This window comes from Macaca mulatta, chromosome 1 (assembly GCF_049350105.2).
Source record: "Macaca mulatta isolate MMU2019108-1 chromosome 1, T2T-MMU8v2.0, whole genome shotgun sequence".
Classification (NCBI taxonomy): domain Eukaryota; kingdom Metazoa; phylum Chordata; class Mammalia; order Primates; family Cercopithecidae; genus Macaca; species Macaca mulatta.
In genome coordinates, this window is record NC_133406.1 from 29,803,535 (window position 1) to 29,825,550 (window position 22,016).

The 22,016-nt window shown below is 36.1% G+C and overlaps 1 protein-coding gene across 6 annotated transcripts in view; it reads left to right on the forward strand.

Annotated features, from left to right (window-relative positions):
* DNM3 (dynamin 3) overlaps window positions 1-22,016 on the forward strand; it is a 563,268-nt gene that overhangs the window by 457,952 nt on the left and 83,300 nt on the right. The window lies entirely within an intron of this gene.

Consider the following 22,016-nt stretch of genomic DNA (forward strand, 5'->3'; position numbering starts at 1 on the left):
TTTTTATATTTTTTAACAATGCTTTTTCTTTATTAGATTTCTATTTGAAGAAGTTAATCAGTATATTTGTTAAAGAAAATGTCCTCCTCAGCCATAAAACACAATATATGCAGTCTCAGCCCAATGCAAAGTTTTTTGTTTTATTTTAAAATTTCGTTTTTCTCTATATGCTATTTCATACTTATCATGGTATTAATACAATCAGTATATCATCAGTCATAACAGCAACATTTTGACTTGCTTAAAATATACTCATTTTAATAAAAATCTATCCCCTTTCATTATGTCTGTATTTCCTGTATCCATAATTATATCTGTGTGCAAATTCTGTTTAATGTCCTCATGAGTGTGAAAGAACAAAAAGAAATATATTCCTTTTTCCACTTATCTTTATTAATATGCTTCACGTGTCTTTAAGACACTTCTCTCATTCAAGTTAATAAACAGACCTTTTCTTTGTGTTCTTTGGAAAATGTAATATTACACAGTCTAGTCTAAATTTAAACAGAAGTCCCACCCAACATATGTACACCCGCCATTAAACAGACTCTGCCACTGAGTGGACCTCTCCACTTGCTGCTTCCTCCTGAATCTCTAGATTGTCCAGGTTTCTCCCCGGAACTAAAGTACTGACACTAAGCCTTGGGGATTTACTTCAGCTTAACTCCTGAGGTGCCTACTTGGTTCTCGATCAGTTTATAGGAATGATCATGCATGAGTTGGGTCCTTTTCAGGTTCAAAATAGGGAGAGAGTCTTTTCAAGAGAAAGTCTGAGATACGGGTGAAACATAGGACAATTAAGGTATTTCTAGGGGGGTTTCAGGGCTGACCACATCTCTGGGGTTATATTAAAATTTAACAGAGTTTCAGGGATACAGGATTGAGGACTTGCACCAAAATGTCATCCTCTTTGCTGTTATTTTAACTCACACATAGACCTCTTTACGCCATTCCATGCTATACTTGTCATCCTATACCTGTTTGGCACCTAAAACTATGAACTTCCCACAATATGCTTTGTGCCCTCCAAGTGGAAGTTAAACTAGATGCTTTCCTGTCAATAGCCAGGAGTCCAGAAGCATTCATATATGATTTTCATGATTGTTGTCGAGTTGTTCTTGTGTTACATGCATAGATACTTGCATAGATATGTACCACTCAATACTACATGTGAGAAGTCATTAAACATCACAGTACCACTTTTACTTTTGTTTTTACCTCTATTACTTATTACTCTTGCCTATCCATTGATGGTAGTGTGTTTAATTTTACAAATGTTCTATATTAAAAATGTACATATACCTATTTTTTTATTAATTCATTCCACACAAACCTTTGGAGCATATGCTTTTTGCCAGCTGCCATTCCTGGCACTGGCGATACAGAGGTGAACAATAGCAATAAAGTTCTGCCCACGCTGAAGCAGACATTAAACAAGGGAGTGAATAATAATAATTGTGCACCATTATTTAAGATAGCGATAAGTTCTATAAAATGTTAAGTAAGTTAAAGGGACAGACAGTGAGAGTAAGGGGCAGGTGAGCTTTATTTTAGTCAAGGTGATGAGGGAAGGCCTCTTCGAAGAGTTGACATTTGAGCAGGCTCTTTAAAGAAGGGAGGGAGTACAGGATCTGGAAGTCTGAAGAAGAGCACTCTTGGCAGAGGATAGCCAGTGCGAAACCAAGCTCAGTGTCTTAGAGGAGCACCAAGGCCAGTGTGTCTGGAACACTGTGAGGGAAGACAAAGGTGGTAGTTGGTTAACGAAGAAAGGGATCAGGGAGCAGGTGATGTAGACCTTGAAGGAAGGGGCGAGTCTTTTGAAATTTATTCTGAGTGAGATGGAAGTCACTACTAGGTTTCAAGTCACTTAGTGACATAAGATTTATGTATTTAAAAGCTCATTATGGTTGGAAATGATGAGAGGTAGTAAAGCATGTGGGTTCAAGCATGGGGTGTTGTGTCACACCACCTATATTTACATTCCAGGTGCTTCCTTCAAGCTGTGAGGTCTTGGGCAGGTTACCTAGCCTTTCCGCATTTCAAGATTCTCGTTTCTGAGATGAAGATAACAGTAGTCTTTTACAGGGCGGTTGATAGGATTAAATGAGATATTGCAGGGAAAGCATTGAACAGGGCAGGTACAAGTAAGCACTACATTTTCATCTATAATTATAATTATTATGATTCTTATTATGAACATTTTCATCAAAACGACTTTCTTTAACAGCTAGGGGAAGGTTGAAATACTGTGAATATTACCATATAGCCCAGTGAGATTATAAACGCTTTATTATTTTCTCTCTTCCAAATATGCTTGTATGCTTATTTGTCAGTGTGTGTGTGTGCACGCATGCGTGTGTCTGCCTTAACATGCAACTATAATGTTTGTGAAAATGTTTTGTTAAGTCATGATTTTGTAAATTAAACCTCTTTTAAATGCACTAGACAAGTCTGCTATTTAAACAAAAATAATGCTTAGCCAGGCATGGTGGCACACACCTGTGATCCCAGCTACGAGGGAGAGAAGGATTGCTTGAGCCTGGGAGGTCCAGACTACAGTGTTCATGCCACCTCACTCCAGCCTGGGTGACAGAATGATACCCTGTCTCAAAAACAAAAACAAAAACTTATAATGAGTCTCTTATGAGGGAAAAACTGTCCTAGAAAATCAGTTATTCATCTCCCAGTAAACTGGCTGGATTTTTATGTATTCATAGCTCTACATCAAAAAGACAAATAAATATTTTCTATTTTTAATTAGAATACTGAATTTTAAGCAAATCTCACTACATAATCTGTTTTGATTCTTTTTATATCATTTTTATTTGTTTGTAAACACATATTTGGTATAATTGCTTAGAAGATCAAGACAAAGGAACTTTTAGTACATACCAAAGGCAACACAGGAAATTAAATTTAGCAGTATGCAATGATGTTGCCTTTTCTCAGTTTTTATCATAAACAATATTTGCATTTCTTATGCACCATGTAGTCCTACAGGTTATATTACATAATTGCTTAACTTTCAGATATTTAAATGGCAGCTAACTGATGAAATTAACTAGAATGCTTATCTGAAGTTTCTATTTTGTGAACATCACTTATATTTGGGGGAAGGAAATTATTTTTAGGTAGTTATTCCTAATTTAGAATAACCTAATAACAGATGCCTTTGTCTATGTAAATTTTTAGAATGTCTAAGTAGTATGATTTTGCTTTCATATCAATAAACCATTGAGTCTACAAATCAGTCAGTTGCTACCCTAATAATGAAACATTTATGTGTCATGCATGGACATGAGTCTAAACTTAGAAAGTTCTGCTTTCTGTACAAGATACTTCTATTTTGACTGGAAAGAAATCTCTATATAGATCATTTTAAAAAATTGTGTAAGTTTGACATCATTAGATTAATAACCATAACCCAAATTTGAATGAAATGCTGTTTTAGACAGATCTTATTTTCTAGTAAGGTTATATATGCATACTTTAAAAAATAACATTCTCATATATATTTTTATTCATCACGTCCAAGTAATGAAATAGTTTTATGTCACTCAAATCAAAATCTTCTGCTCCCCTGTTTCTTTTGTCTCTTAAGTTATTTATCTTGGGGTTTTCCAAAATTTTCTTTCTTTCCTTCCCTTCCATCCCCTTTCCTCCCTTCTTTCTTTCCCTTCATCCATCACTATTAAAGTGGACTCTACAGATTCAAAGATTAAAAAGATGATTCCTACTTAATAGGAATTCTAAGCCTAGTGAAAGAGAAAGATGCAAATAAATGCTCTACAATATGATAAGAACTACAGTGGATATCTGTACAAAATACAACAGCCCTACTATTTTTCCATATGGATTTTCTAATTACTTTTACTCTCTTTCATCTTTCTGGATCCAAAGCAAAATGTAGAATTTTTGTCTGAGTAGTGGCATCTATAGCTCTAAATGAGGAGTCCTGGATTCAGGCTACTGACTTGCTCTGTAAATTTACACATAACTTCCTCTGAGTCACAGACTTAGCATTCTACCAGTCACCTGATATTTCTGAGCAGCCACAATATTTTAAAACTGTATTTAAATCTGAATTTGGATTTAGCAGAATTTTATTTTTTCCATTTCTATTTTCTGTGGTCACTAAATTGAAATTACAACCATTGTAAAATTTGATATCATTAAGAAAATATGTAGGACGTTATCCAGTTTCAAAGTAAAGATGTCTCTAATGTAATTCATTAATAGTTATTTTCACAGATGAGACTGAAATATAATCAATCTGTATTGTGTGTGTGTGTTTGTGTATCAGTCATAAGAGGCTACGATTAGACAACTTTTAAAGGATTATTTTATTGACACATGTACATAAATTTTTCCTACATATGTGATTATAAATAAATGTGAATTTGATTAAATATCTAAAGAACATGATATAACAAACAAACATGACTTTTCTGGCACAGTTTTGTTGGCTTACAATATTTAAATTATATAAAACATGAAAGAATTCCAAATTTAAATTCCTTGAAACATAATGTGTGCCATGGAATGAGGTAGACTTCCAGTCAAATCCACTCACAGTTGAAGCCTTAGCCCACCATTTACTAGCCATGTGGCTCAGGCAACTTACTTAACCTTCCAATTGTTGATTCTTCTCTAAACTCAACTTAATGCCTTCCTCAGAGTGATTTTATAGGATTAAATGGAGGTTCTTCTGCATCACAACTAGTTCAGTGCCTTCAACTGGATGAATGTGTTCAATGTCTCATAGCCTTTATTTATTTATTTATTTATTACACTTTAAGTTCTGGGATACATGTGCAGAACGTGCAGGTTTGTTACATAGGTATATATGTGCCGTGGTGATTTGCTGTACCCATCAACTAGTCATCTACATTAGGTATTTCTCCTAATGCTATCCCTCCCCTAGCCCCCCACCCCCCGATAGGCCCCAGTGTGTGATGTTCCCCTCCTTGTTTACACTGTTGGTGGGAGTGTAAATTAGTTCAACCATTGTGGAAGATAGTGTGGCGATTCCTCAAGGATCTAGAACCAGAAATACTATTTGACCCAGCAATCCCATTACTGGACATATACCCAAAATTCTACTATAAAGATACATGTACACATATGTTTATTGCAACACTGTTCACAAAAGCAAAGACTTGGGACCAACCCAAATGCCCATCAATGATAGACTGGATAAAGAAAATGTAGCACATATACACGATGGAATACTATGCAGCCATAAAAAAGGATGAGTTCATGTTGTTTGCAGGGACATGGATGAAGCTGGAAACCTTCATTCTCAGCAAACTAACACAACAACAGAAAACCAAACACTGCATGTTCTTACTCATAAGTGGGAGTGGAACAATGATCTTTTTATTATTTAAAATCATTGTGTCCATGAAGCTGTAATTCCCAATTAAGTATTACTTCCCTTCTCTTAGGAAACTATCAATGGGATTTGGATGTGTGAAGGAGAATTTCCCATCTATTGGCTAAGCAAGCTGAGTTGTTTAAAGGGAGATCTGATGCACTCTGTGGGGACAGGCCAGCCTCCATCAGTCAGTCAGGAGTGAGCAGAGAGGCTGTCAGGAGCTGAGAATTCACAAGCCTGCTCTCAGATGCCCGCTTACTGGTAGGAAGTCTGAAACAATGTCCCGGAAACAAATTTGGTGCAAATCCAGTTTTGCATATTTACTAAGTCTGACACCTCAGAGCTTTTAAAGAGGTTTTATTAGCTGTATATATAAGTGGTCTTCCCCTATCGTGTATTTTTCTTAAGAGATTAAAAATGATGGCAGGAAGTGAATCACGCTGGAACTTCACCATTCCTTCTGAACTCAGGACTCTCCCAGCCATAACTCATGCTCTTAGGTCTGCTTTGCAGATTGAAACCACTTTACAATGCAGTCCTTTTGAAACGTCAGAAATTCCTCTTGGACAAACTCTGAAAGTGAATTTTTCTCTGTGTCAAATAACAGGAGAAAAAGTCTCTGCGTTATTGTAGGAGAAGAAGAGGAATGGCCACAGACCTGCATACATATTTATTAAAGTGGTGATGACCCCTCATTTGCATTTTTTCAGCAGTCTAATAATGCAAGACTTAAAATGCCCGGTACTTAGCACCCAACACATAACTTTGTTCTTAGCATTTTTAGCAGAACTTAGAAGAGCTGCATGACCAATTCTGAAGAGTCTTAGTTTTTCTTCAATGAAGTGCTTTCAGGGATCTAAACATAAATTGCTGCCACACAGAGCAGTGAAGGGAATTATAAAGCATTTACATTTCACCATTCATGACTGTTACGCCTCTCTCAGAATAGACAGTTGGGAAATGATTGAATGAAACAAGAAATGGCCAAGCCACACCACGTCCTCCGCTTGTGTGTTTCTTGTATTTAAGGATTAAGGCCTCCTACTCTGTGACATCATTGTTGCCACTACAAACAGAACCATCTGCCATCGAGTGGGGAAGCCAGTCATTCCCTAACGTGCAAAAATACTTGGTTGAACTCCTGAAACTTATTTGGTAGATCAAAAGCTGCACTGCTGTGGAATGCAATAAACTCCATCTGTTTGAGGTATTTTCAGCAATATTGCACTTCTTTGGAGAACCAGGGTCCCATTATTCTCTAAAATAGACTTTTATTCCTGGTAAAATTCCTAGTGGGGATCTTTATTGCCTTATTGAACAGTTGGCATCATTTTTAAAAAGGACTCTTTTTTCCCTTCATTCATTCTTATGCCATTATTTATGTCTCAGATAAGCCAGTGTGTTAACGGTTATATCATAGCAACTCACAATGCCAAGAAACTTCTCTTCACTACTTTATCAGTATCTTTAAATTTACGTTTTCTTTATTAAATATGATGGTCCCTGGATTGGGCATTTGCCTAGATCATGAATTGGCATTGTTCTCCAGAAAACAAACTCTCCTGGGATCATTACCTTATTGCTCTCCAGAAAATATCTGTATATATTATTTCCCCCTCCGCATCCTCAACTTAAAACTAAATGCCAGATCTGCAGCCAGACCTGTGACTCCACCCGGTTCTAGGTCTCCACAGATGCACACACTTTACTCACAGCTCTCTTCCACCCTGTGTCTCAGCGAGAAATTCCTTCTGGGCCCCTTGTGAGAAGAGTTCAGATCTGTTCCCGGCCCATATCCCATCACGTCTCCCCCACAGGATCTGACCTTGTGAGGACTTGGGCTGCCCCGGGAGTAATGAATCACCGTCTTATTTTTTTAGGCCATATGTGAGTTAAATTGTTTGATATAAATCATACTCTTGCAGCTCAGGGTTGAAACAGGAGAGCCATTTGCCCTGCCGCCTGCTGCTCGCAGTTCTGTGTCTTTACCCAGAGAGTCGCTTTTAGAAATGACTACATTTTTGTGACTAACCTTTCCAGACCCATTTCTTGAGTGTGGACTCATGTTTGTTTTGGCAGCATCCCCACTATACAGTCCTTGCTTCCCATGCCAACCTAAGGCAAAACTCATAATTTACAAAATAAAGGAATGGTCCAGATGGAGGTCGTAACTTGGTCTGCTTACCCTGTCTCCCCAGAACCACCCACTCCTTTCCTCTGCTCTCTTTTCCTTCTTTTTTTTTTCTTTTTTCCACCTTCTTTGAAACCAAGGATGCAGTGTTTGTTTAAAAATGCACTGGCTGATGAAATTTTCCACTGCTTGGCATGTTGGAGGAGGAGCTGTCAGGAAAGGGCAAGCCGGCACACAAAATGCTCTGCCTTTCATGCTAACAGTTCACTTATTACTGATTCAAACCAATTCTTTCTGGCCATGTTCCCATACCCCAAGTATTCCAAATAGAAAGAAAGGGGGAACTGTCATAATTTTCCGCTGTTATAAACGTATGATTTCATGTAACCTATGTGGATTCTCTGACTTGTCCATGAGCTCCGGATGCTGTATGTGTATGTATGAGATGTCAGTGAATAGTTAAGTCATTTGCTTTGATTTCGCTCTAGCAAGAAAAACCTCATCATTTTATTTTTTTAATATCCAGAGAAAGAAGAAAAAAACCCTCATAAATTTAAAATAAATTTCTGTTTAACATATTTCTCTTTCTTTTCCTTGCGGCTACACACACAGGGGAACAACAAAGTAAGTTATTTGTCCTCTTGCAGCTCTTCTGTGCCCCCAGCCCCTGCTCCGCTCCTGCATGTCTTGACAATAGTGTTGCTGTGCATGCTAGAATGACTGTCATCTGTTACAGTGCATGAATTATATGGGGTGTGCAAATTTAGGGGAAAATGTGCATTTGCACCACCATAATGGCTGTTCTGTTTTGACTTTTGGGAAGGGAAGCATTCTATCCTTCAGGGTTGGTTATTGGCTAGTTCAGAGAGGTTGACATTATAAGGAAAGAGCTCCCACACTGAGAGTAAGGATTTTGAAGATTTAATAATGAGGACTCTTCTGCAGAAAGGGTAGAGCAATCTGATGAAATTCAGTGCAGCTGAAATTTTTGACTAAAACTCAAAGCTCTTATGTTAATGTGCAGTTACAAAAACCCCAAACTGGAGTCTCAAATAGCAGTATGGCTGGCTTTGTTGACGAAACTGAACTAGATCAGTGTTCTGGCTTTGAAGGTGCCTTAAAATGGATGGAGGAGGGTGGGGTCAACATTTCCCTTGGCTTCTGTGCCCTTGATGTCTTCCAGCTGGATGGAAGCAGGCGGGTGTGGGGAATGCAGGGGGTGGCCGAAATGTGTACAATAGCTTTGTGAAACCAGGCAACACACAGGAATGGTGGAAGTTATTCTAATATTGTCATATAGATCGATGAGCAATTTAATCGTTCATAGAGTTGCTAGTTTGTTTAAATTTTAATTCAACTTTTCCAAAAGATTAGAACTATTTCTCACTTATATTAGAAATATAGTAGTCATGTAGTTTGAGAAGATGGTCTTACATTTAGCTGGGTGATTTGTTTTCTCATTTTTTCTATGGAGATATATTAGTGCTTCATCCTACCAGGTGGCCCACTTAAAATGGGCCTCATTGAATACAATAAGAATTGAAAAGAATCTGTTATATAAGAGTTGGCCGGCATATTCAAACCAGCTGGAATTCATTAAAATTTCTGTTCATAAGCCATACATATAGAATGTAAAACAAATGTGGGAAATCTTTTGCAGTTTAATTTGATGGAATGTGCTATTATGGAATAAGTTGACATCGATGGTTGGTATTGAAAATGTGTTGCTTTATAAATTTATATCTTGATATAACTGCTTATAACCCAAGTAATAACATTTAATAAAGTTAAAGTATTACCAGAAAAGCACAAGACAGGCATTTGTGAAGGAGTAAAGAGGTGAACTCAGCCGACTTATAGTATGAATTTTAAAAACAGCAGGTAACTTTTGAAATTGATTAAAGATTTCTTCCACAAAGTAATGGCTGATATTTATAACTACCACTCTTTGAAAAGACATTTGGAAAAAATATAAAAACAATATTTTTAGTTCTTATACCATGAAATATATTTCAATTATTGAATAGTGTGTGTGTCTAATCCTGGTCATTTGTATTGCACTGAGTCTCTGTCTGAAATTTCATGTTCTGCATTTCTTTTTCTTCTTCTTTTTTTTTTTTTTTTTTTTTTTTTTTGAGACAAAGTCTCGCTCTGTTGCCCAGGCTGGAGTGCAGTGGTGCAATCTTGGCTCACTGCAAGCTCCGCCTCCCGGGTTCACGCCATTCTCCTGCCTCAGCCTCCCAAGTAGCTGGGACTAAAGGCACCTGCCACCATGCCCTGCTAATTTTTTGTACTTTTAGTAGAGACGGGGTTTCACCGTGTTTGCCAGGATAGTCTCCATCTCCCGACCTCGTGATCTACCCGCCTCGGCCTCCCAAAATGCTGGGATTACAGGCGTGAGCCACCGTGCCCGGCCTGTGCTGCATTTCTTATTTGCAAGCAAAACAAAACAAACCTTTAAAAAGTACCCTGGACTAATTGTGAGTGCACTAATAGGGAGCCTGTGCATGCTGAAGACCAGGGAGCCAGCTGCTGACCCTTGGGGGAGGTGCTAACTCTCAGACCACTCAAGAAGCATTTAGGATTTGTCTCTTTCACTAGTGGATTCACTGATGAGTTAAGAATGTTTGTAAAATTTATCCCCCCACCCACACACACACACAAAGAAACCCACTTCTCCTTACCAGAAGCCATCCATTTGTTGTGTCCTATTTGGTTAAGTTTTTCTGGATAAAATAAAATATTCAGTTTAATACAGTTTACTGATTTTCAAGTCACTAAATACAATGAGAAAATTCAAAAATTTTAAATTACGGTTCATTAAGGGTTTCCCTAGGATGATGCAGAAGGCTCTTCAGGTTCTCCAGGTGCCCTTAGTTACCATCTGTAGCTGAACACTTGCGCATGTGCTGTGAGGACAGCTTTGGGTGCTGGTTAGAGGGCTAATGTTAGTTGAAGAGTATCAAAGATACAAGCACTTACTGTTTTGATTTTGAATTAAAGAAGTGAGTACTTTGGAGGTGCTGGTATTTATTGCCCCATGCCTTATTTTTAATTGTTATGAATAAGTGATAGTTTGTGGAAAATATAATGCTTATACTTTTTAAATATGGTCATTATACTGACCATAGACTCTGGCACACACACACAAACGCGCACACACACACACACACACAAACTCTTCAAATCACAAACAGCACATCTGCATGTTATTTTCCTGTAGCTTAGAATTTCAGTATAAATGGAAAACACTGGAATACAAGCTGTGCTGTCTCCGGAGTATAGATCTGGATTCTTCAAAAGGAGAATATGAGATTCCTTTTTCCTCCCATGCTGGAATGCTTGTTCTGAGTTGTCCCCAAGGCAACATACCTGAATTGTTGCCTGCCATATACGTGAGCCAGCTGTAAAGTGTGACTCATTTCAGACTTGCAAAGGCTAATTGTTTATCTAGTGCATGGTATTTAATTATTTATTGCTATTAAACAGACTCTAAATAAAATGAAGTCTGCTCAAACTAATGTTTTTTTAGATAAGCAGGATAGATTCATCTTTCCACATACATTAAGTGTAGTGCACACACATGTGCACACATACATATAACCTGGGGTATATGGAACAATCCTGTTGTTTGTTTTCTCAATGACAGCCAAGTTGATCTGCTTCATCCATCTTTAAACTATATTTAAAGTTTGGGAGCTAATCCTCTAAACTCCAAGAAAACTAACTTCTACAATAGATATGCATTTAGATTCACATTATGAATGCTTGATGGAACAAAACATCTAGGTTCACATTCTTCCTGCACAATCATATGTATGTTGTTATTTCTCCTTGAAAAGCAAATTTTCCTTTTGTGAGGAGATCACAGTTGCTCAGGAAAAATTTTCCTTCCAGGCCTATTACTTATTTTTCCCTTTGAAAATGTTTTCCTGTTGGCATAGTGATTTCCTAAATTGCTCAGGGTAGAGTCTATCTATCTCCTCCTAAGATGGGTTTCCCTGGACCACAGATTCCAAGTCAATGTCTTCACTAGAAAGACCAGAATCCAGGACACCCTGAGTCAGCTCTGGGAATGTGAACAAATATATAAAGAAAAAGGGAGGTTGTTTTGTTTTTTAAACTTGTTTCTTGAGTACAAATGTAAATCAGAATGTTATTTTCAGAATGGAGACCTTAGGTAAAGAATTAATCTCCATGTTGTGTCTTAAGAGACAAGCCATTTGATTTTCTTCTTGAATGTGATGGCTTCTCTTGGTGGACAATTTTAGAAATTTATAGACTTTTAATTTAATTTTTTATTAAATACTTGGAGTTTCAGTTAAATATTTTTGATACTAAATTAGGCAAGTTAAAGGTAGAGAAAATCTTAACATGTAAGGAGTAAAAATATACCAAAAGCCCTAAAATTTTTTAACGATGTTGGTATAGATACACAAATGAAAACTAAAATGAATCCTAGATTCAGAAATCAATGCTTCAGAAAGTTTCAGGTTACAAGGAAAAGCCACATGTAACCTTGTGCCTTAGGAATCTTTTGTTGCTTTTAAAAAAGAAATGTATAATCACTTAACTTCAGTATTGTTAAACTAAAGGACTCTTATATTTTCCCCCACAGAATTTAAGGCTGACTGTATTGCTTAGAGAGAAGGATCATTTTAAAGAAGAAATAGAACAGAAACATGCTAAAACAGAATTTTAAAGTTACTAATTAAATTCTAGTTAGGCTAAAAGCAAAAATTTTATACACATCGGAGGGCCTTCATATTTAAGAAAAGAAGAATGAAAGGCAAATCAGATGAAGAACTGTTTTTACAACATTTAAGAAACACTTTGTCTAGTGATTTCCTAACATGTTCAGCAAGGCCAGTGGACAAGGTCAGCCTTCATTCGTGGGAAAAGTGGTTATCACCGGGAGTGATTATTTTGGTGATCGGTTGGATTCTAGCACTCATTTGCAAAGATAAAATTTACCAAATCAAATGGTACCAAAGTATACGTATATTGAAGAGCACAGATATTAAATCCGTATTAATTAGTTACACCTCTTTACACCAAACCCTCAGCTCCTAAATTATTGTCCTTGGTTGTGGATGAGAGAATATAGATAGCCACTGAAAACTCGTCCTCACAGTGTGAAAATGCCTTTCTGATGATGTGTGTTATAATCATGGTGAATGAAACGAGCAGAGAATACAGTGTCATAATGTACCTTTTCTTTGTATTATTTAAAACGCATGACCAAAAGTCAGAACACTCTAAGCAATTTAGGTATGGTCAGCTCAATTATTTTATTTCAATAATGTTTGTGCTTTCCCTGATTTTCTTAGAAAAGTTTAGCCAATACATGCCCTGGGGTCTAAGGAACACCTGCACCCCCGCCACCTGGTTGACTAAATTTATACATAACCCAATAAGGATATCATTAGAGTTAAAAGAAAGGATGAAAATCCCCTAGCCTCAAAGTGTTATTTTAGTTCCATGTGAATATAAAAAAAAAATAATTGTCTCTCAATCATTGCATCATCAATAAACCTTTGCTTCTGTTTTTGGCAAATCAACCTTAAAAGAGCATTGTTAAAGCCTTATGTTTGAATCTCCTCACTTTAATAGTAACCTGTTGGGAGAAGGGACAGTTTAATTGAGGGTAGAAAACTTCTAGAAGCAAATTGGAATCTACATTATGTTCCCAGATTTATTGATCATGCTAAATAGACTCTGTAGAGAAGCAAGAATTGATCTGCTGCTGCTTAGAAAGCTTATAGTAGGTGATAGGGTCATCAGGGCTTGTTTATATATTTTTGTTTTCTCTGTTGGGTCAAAAATGAAGTGATGTCTCTCTAGTTAATAGGAAATAATATTTAGGACTTCATAGCTACTTCAACATATTTGTTCTCACATATTGTAGTGTGCACACCCCGGTATTGTAGACATCTCCTTTCTGCATGCTTCATGATATTTTTAATGGAACTGGTTTAACACTGCTCCAAAACAAAAGTCATTCATACCTGTTTTGAAAGCATGATATCTGGATAAAGAAAATGTGGCACATATGCACCATGGAATAGTATGCAGCCACAAAAAGAATGAGATCATGTCCTTCACAGCAACATGGATGGAGCTGGAGGCCATTATTCTAAGTGAATTAATGCAGGAACAGAAAACCAAATACCAAATACAACATGTTCTCACTTGTAAGTGGGAGCTGAACATTAAGATCACATGGACACAAAGAAGGGAGCAACAGACACCAGGGCCTATTTGAGAGTGGAGTGTGAGAGGAGGGAGAAGATCAAAAAATTTCCCATCAGGTACTATGGTTATTACCTGGGTGATGAAATAATCTGCACACCAAACCCTGTGACATGCAATTAACCTATATAACAAACCTGCGTATCTACCTCCGAGCCTAAAATAAAAGTTAAACAAAAAGAAAACATGTTATCATGAAGTTGCTTTTATTTATTTATTTATGTATTTATTTTTAGAGACAGGGTCTCACTATGTTGCCCAGGCTGGTCTTGGACTCCTGGGCTCAAGCAATCCTCCTGCCTCGGCCTCCCAAAGTGCTGGGATTACAGGTGTGACTCATCGTGCCTGGCTGATTTTAAACATTACCTTGTAATAAGCATTGTTTTGAAATTGAAACCCTTACAGAATATTTGTATTAAAAAGTAAGAATTTGCGTTTTTGTTTTTAATGTTAATGTGGCGATGGTAGTGTATGGTAAAGTGACTCAGAATCATTACAGTAGGGATGGTTTAAAAGCCTTCTATCTATCTTTGGCAGATCAACTGAGCAAAAACCAAGATAAAAAAGGATATGAATGGTATAAGAAATAAGTTAGATTCAAAAGATATATACGTGCATATTTAAAGGATATATAAATATTGAATGTCTGGTAAAATACAGAAAACTAGAGCTGTATAGAAAATTTATATGTAAAAACCTATCTATTTACAAGTGAGAAAATACATTCCAAAATAGATCCAATGGAAATTACTATTTAACTTACAGACTATTTGGAATATAATAATAGTGAAAACACTATACAGGATACAACCAATAGTATACAAAGAGAAAAATTAATTTGAAAATGAATTATTTGTTCAATGGAAGTCAATAAAATTAGAAGATTGGAAAGAGAGCAACTGCAGCCTGACGAAAGAAAGAAATTCATTAAGTAAAAATTAATGAATTAAAAAATAGCAAAAGAAAAATAAGAAAACTTAAACTACATACAAATGTAAAGCTTTTGTATGAGACAGTAGAGTTAAAAGGCAAAGGACAAACTAGTAAAATACTTGAAGCATATATAACAAAGGATTAAATATTCTCAGAGTAGAATTATTCCTATTCAGTTTATTTAAAAAGCTAAAGCAAAAAAGCAAAACAAAGCAAAGAACACTACCTACTAGGAAAAAAGGAAGGGGGCCAAGTCAATAGAGCATTCATTTAGAAGCCCTCCCAGCCCCTGCAAAAGCACTAATTAATATATGACAAAAAGGTTCAATTTCACCAGGAACCAAGAAGTGTAAATTAAAACAGCCAGCCAAACATCATGATTGGGCTTCCAGATTAGGAGACATGAGAAAGAAGGTCGTGTGGTAGGTGGTAATGAGGAAGCAGTCCTCCTTGTGTACTACATTTGTTGCCGACTCTGTGTGTAGCCTCCCTGGAGGCCAGCTTGAGAATCTGCATTAAATGCCTTGGTTCAAACCTTATGGCTCCACAATTCCACTCTTAAAAGTTTATTTTTATCAAATGATTCCATAATTGTGCAAAGAAATTTGTTCAAAGATGATTTTGAAACATTGTTCATAATTACCAATGTTTTAAAACAGCATTAATATCCATCATAGAAAATTGGTTGAATAGAATATGGTATATTAATTCAACAAAATGCTATGAAGCAAAGCATTTTTATCTTTAAAAATATAAAGATATATATAGAGAGAGAAATTTTCATGATAAATTAACGAAATATTGTGCATGCCATAGGTAGCATAATTCCATTTTACTTAAAATGTTTACATCGGATGAGATATATACATATAGTTTGCACATAGAAAACTACCTATTGTGTACTACGCTCACTACCAGGGTACAAAACATCCATGTAACAAACCTGCACATGTACCCATGTATCTAAAATAAAAGTTGAAATTTTAAAAATAAAGAAATTCTGGTGCAGAATTTATGCCAAAATTTTAACAGCACAGGCAAGTTTAATTTGTGGTCCTGTGTTGTTTTCTAATTTTTATGTGATAACCATCTTTTGTGTAACTTTCAAAAAAAAGTTTTGAAATACACAAAAATATGAAAAAGAGGAAGATACTTGAAGATGGTGAGACAGAAAGAAAAGTATAAAATGGTGAAAACAGAGTATCTAGGATGAGAAATATGTACCATAAAAGAAATAGATTAAACTTTAAAAGAAAATAGATTAACTTTTATATGAATGTCAAAGATACATGTGGAAATTAAAGTGGAAACTAAGCATCTGAGTCTCTACAAGCTTGGCATAATTATATAATCATGTTTATTAGGATTATTTTTGTTGTGATTACACAGATTTTGTTACCTCTTTTCCCTTTACTCTGCCTGTGCAAATATGTTATTTTCCTCACTGAATTGCATATTGTTGAAGGACCATGTTAGGAGTCTCCAAATGCTCTCATTCCCACATTCATTACCTATTGCTTTCAATCGTGTCTTTCTTTCAAATGCTCAAATTCCATGAGATGAAGCCTCCCCATCTTCCTGGACCAATCGTTCTTCCTTAATTTCCAGTTTCCTACCTGTCAGCACTGTTGCCTACTATGACTGTGTTGTGTGTAATGTACAAATAATGTATACTGTCTTAAGATTATCAGTGAGCCATTTCATGACCTAATTTCTGGCTCTTGATTTTTCTGCTGTTTTAAAAATCTCATTGAGGTTTAAAGATAACATATAATATTAGGCTAGCAGAATAATTACGTAAAATTTAAATTTAAAAGTCAACTCATTTGCCTTGAACCCATTTATTTACATAATTAAATGTATACTCTTAATGTTGAAAAGCAGGATGACAATTGAAATACCAAGCTCAGAATTAGAGTCCCACTAAGAAATGCTCCCTTTAGGAGAAACAATTTCTTTTGGTTTCACCCATGAGCAGCACTTAGTATACGTTTGCTAGGCACCCCACCAGACACCTCCAGTGAAACAAGAGCAGAAAGGCTTAGGGGTATAAAGTGTCTGATTCCTACGTAGTGTATTTAAGCACAAAGAGATTAAGGCTGATGGTAGTAAAAGCCAGTGACTTAATCTGACTCTAAAGAATAAACAGGGTTTAGAAAGAAATTAAAATTGAAGAGAACATTTTGAATACATATAACAGAAAAAAAGTTACTATTTTATTATTGTCAAAGTGTAATGGGTTCTTACAATTTAATAAGGAAAGAAAAAACGGGGAAGTGGTGTTTAGATGGCAAGTCAGAAGGCTGCTGTGTCAGTTCAGGAGAGAGATGATGGCTTGGGTTAGGGTCACAGCAGTGGAAATAGTGAGAAGCAGTTGAATTCAGGATATATTTTGTAGAGCCAATCTTTTGAATTACTGATGGATTTGATATGAAAAAATGAGAGAAAGGGCAAAATAAAAAAAAAGGATTATTGGGTCTTAGACAATGGGTACATGTTAGTGCCATTTAGTAACGTAAGGAAAGGAGAAAGTGGAATGGAACATTTAGTTGTAACCATGCTAAAGTTTGGGATGCCTAGTACACATGAGTTTCTAGTCAGGATAGAGTAAGCTATAATGCTGTAACAAACAACTCCTCAAATCTCAGTAGCCTCAAACTACAAGATTTATTTCTTGCTCAAGCTGCATATTCATCTGAACATTCATCATCAAGTTGGCTGGGGCTCTTCTTTTTCACTTTTTTCTGGAGATGAAGTCTCACTGTGACACTGAGGCTGGAGTACAGTAGTGTGAGTTCAGCTCACTGCAACCTCTGCCTTCCGAGGTAAAGCAATTCTCCTGCCTCGCATCCTGGTTAGCTGGGACTACAGATGCACGCTGCCACACCCGGCTAATGTTTTGTATTTTAATACAGATGGGGTTTCACTATGTTGTCCAGGCTAGTCTTGAACGCCTGGGCTCAGGCAATTGCCCACCTTGGCCTCCCAGAGTGCTAGGATTACAGGCATGAGCCACCGTGCCCAGCCAGCTGGGACTTTTCTCTTTGTTATTCTCACTACAGGACCCAGGCCAGTAGGATTATTGCCTATCACTATGGCAGACAAAATGAATGAGTAGAGAATCACACACTGGCTGTTGATGCCTCAGACTGAAAGTAACATGTTATTTCCACACTCCTTTCATTGTCTAAGGCAAGCCACATGGCTACACCTAAATTCAAATGGACAAGAAGTACAATCCTACTAAGTGCCTTGAAGGAGAACCAGATATTTGGATGACTATCTCACTATCCAAATGGCGACATCTTCTAGGCAGTTACATATGTAAATCTAGAGTTCAAGGAAGATGTTTGCAGACAGAGATTTAGAAGTTGTTAGGTATTTAAAATCTTGGCACCTAGGAAGAAAGTGCAGAAACTGAAAACAGAGAGCTGAGGACAAAATATCTATCCCTTAAAAATATATTAGAAGAGGAGAAACCAGCAAAACAAGCTGAAAACGAACAGGGGTGTGTGTATATGTTTGTGTATGTGTGTGTACAAGTGTTTCTGTATTTATATGAGCATATAAACAGGCATAGGCATAAAAATGGTTTTGAAGAATTCGGGATTATTGTGAATTTTTTAGACACTCATTTGTTCATTTATTTGCTACTGCATCCATGTATTATTAATTGAAAATCTAATAAGTTAAGAAAAAATTGTTATACTAAAAGTGTGTGGGAGAAGGTGGAGGGGGAGCAGCAACATTTAAGTAGACTGAACAAGTGAGTATGAGGCACTTGTAGGAAGCTAGAAGACCAAGTGAGCATATGCCTAGACCCAGTTAGTAATGATTATAATTGCTTAGAAGCCATACACCTGCATATTAAAATTAAGCAATCTGAATAGATGGAGCAGGCAGACAAATATCCCAGAACAAAACCAAAAATAAGTCACTTATGTAGAACCCTATTTTTTTTAAAGAAACTATAAGCAAAGAGAACTAGCACATTTTAACTTAAAACTATAGTTTTTTCTAAAGCATTTTCATTTTGTTTGTCATGCCTCAACTTGATGCATATTATCTTAATTCAGAGGTAAAAAAAATTTTTTTTAATTATTGGAATATGCAGAATCTAGTAAACAAAGTTGTAAAAAAAACCCAATAGTATTTAAATAAGGGTTTAGAAAATACATTCAGTTGCATCCCAACTAACTGAGTTATCCCTAAATTAGAATAGGCTAATATTATTTAGGGATATCTAACTGTGAAACAAAAGGATATTAAAGACCAGCTTTGCATAATGACAACACATATTCTTCAACATAAAATATTATTGACTATGAATTGAAGAAAAGTTCTGATTGAGACATTTTAATTTTCTTCTTTGAAGTAATTAGCCCTTAGTCTCATAAATTTTCTCATTTTGTATCACAAGGGCTTTAAAGAGAATTGGTGACACTTCTAGGGATTAGGTCAAAAATAAAATTTTAACTAAAGATCAAAGAGCAAAATAGAGCGTTAAGAAAGGATCAGCTTTTTGAAATATTTCTATCACCGCAATTAATCTCTCAGGTAAGAAACTGAAAAGATATATAGATGCACCTTGACTTATGATGCAGTTACTTCCCAACAAACCCATTGTAAATAGGAGAGTGTACTGAATGGAAATCACTTTTACACCATCTTAAAGTCAAAAAATTTTAAGTGGAGGCATCATAAATTGGAGACTGTCTATATATTATTTCCACATAGACCAGTAATTCTCAACCAGGGGCGATTTTTCTCTCCAGGGAACTTTTGGTAATGTCTGAAGACATTTTTGATTGTCAGACTGGGGAGTTACAACTGGCATTTAGTGGATTGAAGACAGAGGTGCCACTCAACATCCTTTGATGCACAGGACATCCTCTACAACAAAGAATTATCCCATCAAATGTGTCAATAGTGTCAAAGTTGATAAACCCTGATCTTACTTAAAATAAGTATACAAGATACTCCTATCCCCAAACAGCCTATGAAGATTTGGACCTGTGTCCTTCATTAACGGAGCTCAATTAACTTAGGATTGGATGAAGAATTGGAATCTGTTCAGTCTGCAGACTCTGGCTATGCGCAGTCCACACTTTCCGTCATGTTTCAGTAGTAACTGCTTCATATGAAAAATACATTCCCTGCCCTTTGATTTGCTGGTTTGACTTAGGAAGTATGACAATAACCAAACAGATTTTCATACTTGGGCTTGCCTACTTGGTCAAGGACTGTGCATGTTACAAAGAATTGCCTTTACCCACACTTTTTTGGAAACATATGTCTTTCATTAAATAAAGAAAACTAATTTTTATAAATTTGGGTAACTTTTATGTGCTTCCTCTAAAAGCCTATTTCAAAATTGGAATTCCACTAAAACATAAAAAAGTAAAATATTTCTGTATTTCAGCATGAGAACAAGATACAAAAATAGACTCATTAAGGAGCAGTTTAAATCTGAGTCTTTATCAAGAGAAACTTTTCTAATTTTCCAACCTTAAAATCATAATTCTTTCCTTTCCATGTGGCCCAATAACTTGACTCATGGATTGTCAAACAGAAACTTTTTTGACCAGGGTGTACAATGTACTGTCTGCCAAACAAGATTTTTTTAAAGTCACTTTTATATAGATAAGACAGTTGAAGCTAGACTCAAAGAGAGAGCTACCACATCAATTTCAGCCCATTTAGAGGTAGAGTTTTTCAGGAACAAAAGCAAAAACTTTTACACTTTGATTTTCTTCAAATGTGACAAAATTACTGAAATCAATGATAGAAGCCAAGTCTTATGAAAGCTATTAAAAATTTTAAATTTCCAATTCAGGTGAAGTGCTGAGAGGGTTGTAATTATGATGAATTATAGAGGTATAAAAAGCCTAAAATGCATAATATTATTTATAGAATATAAGACACATGCTTTCATATGTTCATTGCAGCACTATTCACAAATAGAAAGAAGATACAGAATCAACCTAGGTGCCCATGAATGGCATACCACATTTTCTTTATCCATATATGCCATGGAATAATATGCAGCCATAGAAAAAGAGCAGCAGCATGTCCTTTGCAGCAACAAGGATGCAGCTGGAGGCTCTTATCCTAATCAAATTAACGCAGAAATAGAAATCCAAATATCACATGTTCTCACTTATAAGTGGGAGCTAAACAGTGAGTACACATGGATATAGAGAAGAGAACAATAGACACTGGGGACTACTGGAGAGGGGAGGGAAAGTGGGGATGTGGACTGAAAAATTACCTATTGGGCACTATGCTCATTACCTGGGTGACAGGATCATTTGTACCCCAAACCTCAGCATCACATGATATACTCATGTAACAAACCTGCACATTTACCCCCTGAATCCAAAATAAAACTGAAGTTAAAAAGAAGGAAAAGAGAATACAAATATCACATCTGAGAGTGGCAAACATCCAAATTTTAGCTTGAATTTATTGAATTATAAGAGATGGCATGGTGGTTGTGGTCTAGGAAGAGGTCTTTAATGAAGACATTGTATACAACTGCTTAACAAAGAAGACCTCCCAAAGAGCAAAACAACACTGCCCCCCGAAAAACAAAAAGAAAACTAAAGCACAGTATTGAAAGTTTTAGTACCAAAGAACTTTAGGCACAGATTTGGCAGAAAACGGGATTTTCTATGTTGGTAATTTGAGTGATAGTCTACTCTCTGTTACATTTATTGGTTTATTATTTGTTTATTGTCTATCTTCGTACCTGTACTTCAGACTCTGTGAAGACACCTTACCCTTTCTGTTATTTAAGTTTTGCTATATAACAAAACTTCTTGTATAATAAGTTTTGTTACATAGCAAAATTTATACTTTTTGTATAAGTTTTGTTAGCTTATTATATCCCTAGTACTTGGAACATACATAATAGGTTGTCCTGTTTATTTACTACCTACCATAATAGGTAGTAAATATTTTGAAATGATTCAATAAATGAAGATAAATGATGGAATAAATGAATTGGAAACTACAAATTTAGGCATAGTTTTGAAGGGCTAGAGTAGGTGGCAGTGCAAAGGAAGGAAAATCAGGGGAAATATAGGAAAGGAGGAGGAAAAGGTAGTGGCATTGAGAGGAGGAATAACTCTGAAATCTTTAGCCATTAACCCAGTCAGCATGATTGACTCACTTCAAGTTACTGTAACCAGTTCTCCAACATACACTGAAATTTTTACATTGCTAGACTATTTACACACCTCATTTTTTAGGGCTATGCACAATAATATGCTAATAGAATAAATAACTAGCTTTGTTTTTCAATATGTATTCTTTAAATCT